At 39.6% G+C, this 6,283-nt stretch overlaps 1 long non-coding RNA gene across 1 annotated transcript; it reads left to right on the top strand.

Annotated features, from left to right (window-relative positions):
* Positions 1-2,283: 2,283 nt before the first annotated feature.
* On the top strand, positions 2,284-5,588 carry LOC135578209 (uncharacterized). Its single transcript, XR_010469555.1, has 2 exons — positions 2,284-2,589; positions 4,353-5,588. It is a non-coding gene; the product is annotated as an uncharacterized LOC135578209 (long non-coding RNA).
* The last annotated feature ends 695 nt before the right edge of the window (positions 5,589-6,283 follow it).

The following is a 6,283-nucleotide window of genomic DNA, read 5'->3' as shown; positions in this document are numbered from 1 at the left end:
TTGATACAATCTGAAAAGACATGTTTCAGCTTTTAGGCTGCAAAGTTTATCAGAACTATGTTTTCCATGTCCAACATTTGAGTACCTGGAGCTTCTGTCTCAAAGTGATGGCTCTCTCAAATGGGAGGTATGCATGTCAAATGCCCTAAGCGAGAAGAAAGAGAGAGCTTAAAAAAAAACCCAGATATAATTAAATGTATCAGTGCAATGTATTTAGTGCTTTGCATTATTTGGTAGTGAAAGGTGACAGTCTGCATGGAAAGATGTCAGACGTCACAGGACTTGCAAAGCAGTCTGCCCCATCCAGCAGTATGTCAAGTGGTTAAAATAAGTTAAAAAAAAAAAAAAAAAAAAGAAACACAGTGGATTTGATAATGAATTTAAACAGTAGCAGCAATCTAACAACTTCCCCTCCTGGGGTCCAACCCTCCTGGAAATAGAAATACTCTGAAATAATCACTGGTTTATTTAGTATGCACCTGGGTGGTGTGTTCAGGCTCAAATCTGGTTCTGATGTCTTTTGAACCTGTGGGTCACTGTTTTTCTCCCTACACACTTCAGTAAGAGTCCTACCAAAAATTATATGAAATCCTGTACAGACTAATGCACACGAGGTTTTATATTCTCTTCAGGGATATCATTGCCTTACTCTTGATTACTTGCCCTGGTAGGGTTGGGCCCACAGGCGTTACAGCAATGTAGTTTATTCAGGCAAATGGACTCCTTCAGACGTATTTATGAGGATCATTCATTTTAAAAGCATTTTCAAGTATTTTCAGTGCCAGTTGGTCACATGAAAAAAAAAGTGATAACCCCTAATTTTTCTGAGCCGTTCCTCATTTTCATTCTTGTGGTTTCCAGATCTGTGTATAAAATGACACTTGTTACTGTGATTTATGGCTTTAGGTGAACAATATACTGTATGTGGTGTTAATTGCCCTGGATGGAATCCAGAGGCATTAAAATACTCATCTTCCCTACTCTGTGCTAATGAGCTTTGATTTCTAACCTGTCAGCAGGGATTCTTTATTAGAGCATCATGTTTGTGATTCTCGACAGTAGCTTGAGTGTCAAAACTGTCATCCAAGCATCCTCTGTTCCCTCCTCCCCAACATAGTTTTAACACATGAGAAACATTGGTTTGTGCTGAGACTTGGCTTGGGCAGTGTCTGAATGCATGGGGTGAGCAGTAAGGGTATAATGGGAATAGGAATGGGATATAATGTAAGGGTATAATGGGAGTTCAGGAATGGCTACTGAAAGAGGAACAGCTTTGGAAAAAGATACACCTCATAATAGTACTCCCAATCAGAGAATGAGATACTAAGTATCTTTTTCGGAGTAGATGGAGTAATTTTATCTATAGGTTTGAGCAGGTGGTGAGAAATCCAGACCTCCTAATGCCTAATAATAGCTCTGAAAGACTTTCCTTCTTTGGTTTTATGGTAGTCAGTTAATCTCCTGACTTAGATTTCCCATTTCCCAAATATAGCAAAACGCTTCTCATTTCTCTCAGATAAGAGCAGGATAATTGGTTAATGTCCACAGAAGAGACATAATAGACAAAGCTAGATACAGTCTTTCCTAAGAAGTCTGGATTTTCTTGTCAGCTACAAAAAAAACCAGCCTAGACTTCCGAGCAGTTTCAGCATTATCTCACAGAAGTCTATCTAATGTTTGACAGTATTTCTATCAAACATTTCTATCCAAAGCAAAACAAGTGCACATACTCTCTGAAAAGAAACTAAAACTTTGAATTAATATGTCAGTGTGGCAACATTTCAAAATTATACGCAGACAGGACATGTAGGAAAGAAAATGTAGCAAAGGTAAATTCAGCTGTGAAGTGTTTCTTACAATATGCACTCTATATCAATAAATGCTGTATGTTCTGCTGCAGATTTAACTGGAAAAACAGGAAGAAAATATAAGAATAATCAAGGCAGCTGCATCACTGTTACATCTGGTTCTTTATATAGTAGTTGATACAGAACTTTAGGACCTTTTTTTTTTTAATTATCTGGTCAATCTGGCTAGTCTTTCCCATTTTTTGAAAGCCCGAATGTTTATGTTTCCTACACATTGTCATATTTTTAACTTTGTAGTTATAATGTTGTATTGATATAGTTTTGTATTTAATTGCCATGTTTGTTTTGAAACAAAACCAACCTGTCTGCACTTAATAACACAAACAATTAAATATTCTCAGCAAGATTCTCACTGTGCCAGTTGAGTGTCCTCAGAAGATTGTTTTTTTTAAAATTCCTTTATATGTTGCTTTTAATTACATTCCTTTCCCAAGCAATTATATCCTTACAATAGGCCCCATTCCTGCAAGCTATCCTGGCACAGAAGCAGAGAGTTAAAGGCAGAAGAGTGTTGGGAAGGACTGCCAGGGGAAAAAAGGCATAGCCTTTCAGTCAGAACAGAGAACTGCCAGGAAAGCTGTAAGTCTTGGTAAGGCTCTGGTAAAAAAGCCAAAGGAAAAAATCAAATAGTTTTGGAGGCATGAGGAAGCAGCAGGCTGTAGTGATCCACCTGGACAACACTGGGAGTTGGCAGGAGGATCTCCTGGAAGACAAGAAGGAGGTATGAAGTACAGGAAGGGTCTTCTTTTTGGGGAAAAAAAAAAAAGTATAGTGTGCCAGGGGCTGGGCCCCCTGAATTCCTCTTGTAGCATCAGCAGGTGAGAGCTTGTCTGTGACCCGAGGCAAGAGGAGCAAAGACAACATGGTGCCCCCAGGGGAGACTCTGGGAGAGATGTGACGTGCAAGAAGAGCCAGTACGCATCCCCAGCTGCCAGGCCATGAACCAGAGAGGAAGAAAAGCTGGTAGGGAAAAGTCCATCTCTTGTTACCCAGAGTTTTCCTTAGAAAAAAAGAAAGCTGCTGGAAGAATACATTTCCCATCAACACAGTTAAAATGCCTGTTACAGTTAGATTGGGAAGGGCATTTGCACTAGCATTCACCAACTGCAGAAGTAAATTGTGCAAAGACCAAGTCCTGTTCCAAGCCAGGACTAAAAGGATTAGGGATCTTTGCAGGACGTTTCTGGTTGCAAGAGTTGGGAGAGAGAGACAACTGCAGCTACAGATGGCAACTGCCAATACTGATTGATTACCAGCTAACACAGATTATTAACTTCTGTTATTCCACTGACCGGAGCCAAGAAGGCAAACATGGACAGCTTTAAACCTATAAATTTTAGCATTAGGACTGTCACAATTTACTGACCATCTACTTACATAAGCCAAATAACTTCAGGATACCTTTCCTACACTGCTCTTCATTTCTTCAGCCCAGACTGAAAACACCTTTGGTGATAAAACTGTGCATCTTACTTCATATTTCAAAGTGTCTTAATTTTAGCTACTTGACCTTGTTATATCTTCTAAAATGAAAGGGGTTTTATTGTCTTTATTTGATTTTCAGGCAGCCTCACAGGTCTAAGCATGATGAGATTTAATTAAAAAAACACACGGTTCATTTTTTCAGACTTTTTCTCTCTAGCAATCAGATCTAGACAGCAATATCTGGTGGAGGGTTGTTTCTCTTTTAATCCAAGTGGCATTTCTGACATGACTGCATGATTCCAGGAGGCCAGGCAATGGCAGTTGACTATAAAAATTATGATGGTTTAAGAAGTACATTATTTTTAAAAATTCTCACTTATTCCTGCCTTCCAGTTGGAGTTTCTACTTAGTTAGACCTTGGCAACCTAAAGAGTTAATTTCACATTCTGCACAAATGCAGTGATGGAATCAGGATCAGCCTCCCATTAGGAATGCATGATTATTTGCCTGGTGATGATGACCCTTAAATCCTTGACTTGGTTGTTGATTTCCAAAATGCAGTTGCTCTTCTATAACAGTAACCTACATTCTCAATGTCAAGGTTAATGACATTACATTAACTGTATTCAAGTGAATATTGTTCAAATTAACTCAGCTTATCAGGCAATCCAGATTGCTCCCATGTGTCACCTCTTTATTTAACAGCTAGCAGTCATAATTGATTTTTTTATATATATATTTTTAAAGCAAAACTACCTTGTAAGCACTAATGAGCTTGGCTGAATGTCTATGTGAGACAACACAAGGAAGGAAATTATGCAAATTCTAATTCTTTCTCAAATTCCTCCTTTGACTTTTAACAGATGAAAAATATTTTTTACCAGGTGAGATGGTGGTGTCTTTAAGGAAATAATTCTTGGAGGACTTCTTTGGGATAATTTGGCCACTTCTTAATCAAGTTTTTCAAGGAGTGCAGCCACTGTTATGATCTCCACCTCAGGTCTAGTGTCTACAAGGTAAAAAAGAAACAGAAACGAGCTCTGTTTTCTCCTTCTGCAGTGGTTTTCTTCCCGCAAAGTGGTTCCCAATCATGTCGCTTCAGTGAAGATACTGATGTTTGGCAGCTTTTGATTTCTTCAAGGACTCAGTGCATCTGCTAGAGGAAAGATTGCTAACAGTAAGTGCAGAGCTGCCATACAATAGTAGAAAAGAGGAAATAAATTTAATTTATTTTATTTGCTTACAATGAGAAAGGAAAGCTGTAGCACATGAGTGTGTACACAGGGTCTTCTGTGCAATCCAGCCCAGAAAAATGGGGCAATTGCACCTCGTTCTTATCCCAAGGTGCCGGAGGGCTCGGGCCCCCATTCTGGCAGCAGGTTGTGAGGGCCGAGGCTGTTTTTCTAGTAAAAACTGCTTTTCTGGAGCCCTGAACACAAATAAACTGAAGAGACAGAGGAGAACTTTCCTTATGACAAAATGGTTTACAGAAAGAATGTGAAGTCTGTCTTTTCCAGAAGTTCCACTGCAATATCAACAGAAAAATACATTGTTTCTTCCTTGTGATACAATAATACATCTTTAAACCAAATTTCTTGAGTAGGCGTAGATGAAGAGCATAGCTGTTTATGTATCTATATTATGCAATTGTAGTATGTATGTATCTACCAAAAAAGCATGCTCTTTAACTGGTTTCCCCATTCATTTTACCCTTCATCATTGCTATCAGATATATGTGCTGTTTGCAATAATGAAGAGGAAAGCAGCTGAGTCATTGTACCCAGTGGGTTTGTACTGCTGCAAGCTCAAAAATGAAGATAATAAAAGTGCAGTTATACTGCATAGAAGCAGAAGAAGCATGAAAGTCAGTATACAACAAAAATAAGACAGTGATAAGTAATTCAGAAAGTAAGGTAAGTTTCTGTGTCAAATAATGTATTTAGCTTAATCCTAAAGGATCCAGAGCAAAGAAAATCCACCTGCATCCACTTGTAAATGAATTATTTTCGTGATCTGCTGAATACAGATGTCCTTTAGCCACATAACAAATCACAATGGGAGATCTTAGGTTTATAGCCTTTGCACTGTGAAGTAGTTGAGATTTTTAATTTTCCTCATTTGACTATGATTCCCAGACTGAAAAATTTTCCCCTCGTAAATAATTCAGGTTCTCTTCCTGTGACTGCAACACAAGCCTGCTTTTCTACCTGCCTGCACTTATGTGTACAGCACAGTATGCAAAAGAGTGCCCAAATGAAAAGATTTATTAAAATTATTGCTATGAGAAACTTAAAATGCTGTGGGTACCATTTCTTTCTTGTAAATGTCCTTTCACGACTTCATTTTGAAGATTCTTTTCTTCCAATACAAGTCATCCATGAGCCTACACAAGAGGTGCTAACTGGCACTCTGCTCCTGGTTACCTGGTGTTATTCAGAGAGAAAACAAGTGCACCCTCAGGATGGGGACCCTGGGAAAGGATGTTTGGCAGTGGAGGTGCAGGGGGTTGCATGTTGCTTTGTGGAAGTGGTGGCATGTCTTTAGCCAGCCCCAGGAGGGCTCTCCAGGGTGGGTGCTCACAGCTCCCCTGGCCATGCCGCTACTCCCCCACTCTCACACGAGGACTGAGGGGATGGAAGGTGCTGCCAAGGGAACGTGGCGGGTGCAAGAGCAGCAGCCTCTGCATCAAACCTGGAAAGCACTTGAAATTTCTCAGTAGAGGTGTTCAGTGACACATGTAGGAACTCTTTCCAAGCACCTGCTAGTGAGCAAGGGGAGATGAATGGACAGTACAAGTCTTGAGCGTGTCTTTTTACTACAAATAAGCCTTTCACTTAATGCTCGCAAAATAGGTCAATATCTGACAACCTGTGAACAAGAGGCATCTTTCCAAAGTGTCACATGGAGAGATCAGCTTTCTTTGCTGTAAAAAAAAAAGACAACTCCAAACCCACCTTCTAGTGCCTTCTCCTTGTGGACAGTCCTGCAGG

The sequence above is a fragment of the Columba livia genome, chromosome 1, assembly GCF_036013475.1.
Source record: "Columba livia isolate bColLiv1 breed racing homer chromosome 1, bColLiv1.pat.W.v2, whole genome shotgun sequence".
Classification (NCBI taxonomy): Eukaryota; Metazoa; Chordata; class Aves; order Columbiformes; family Columbidae; genus Columba; species Columba livia.
Note: the sequence above shows the minus strand (reverse complement) of the source record. Positions and strands in the feature narration are given on the sequence as shown.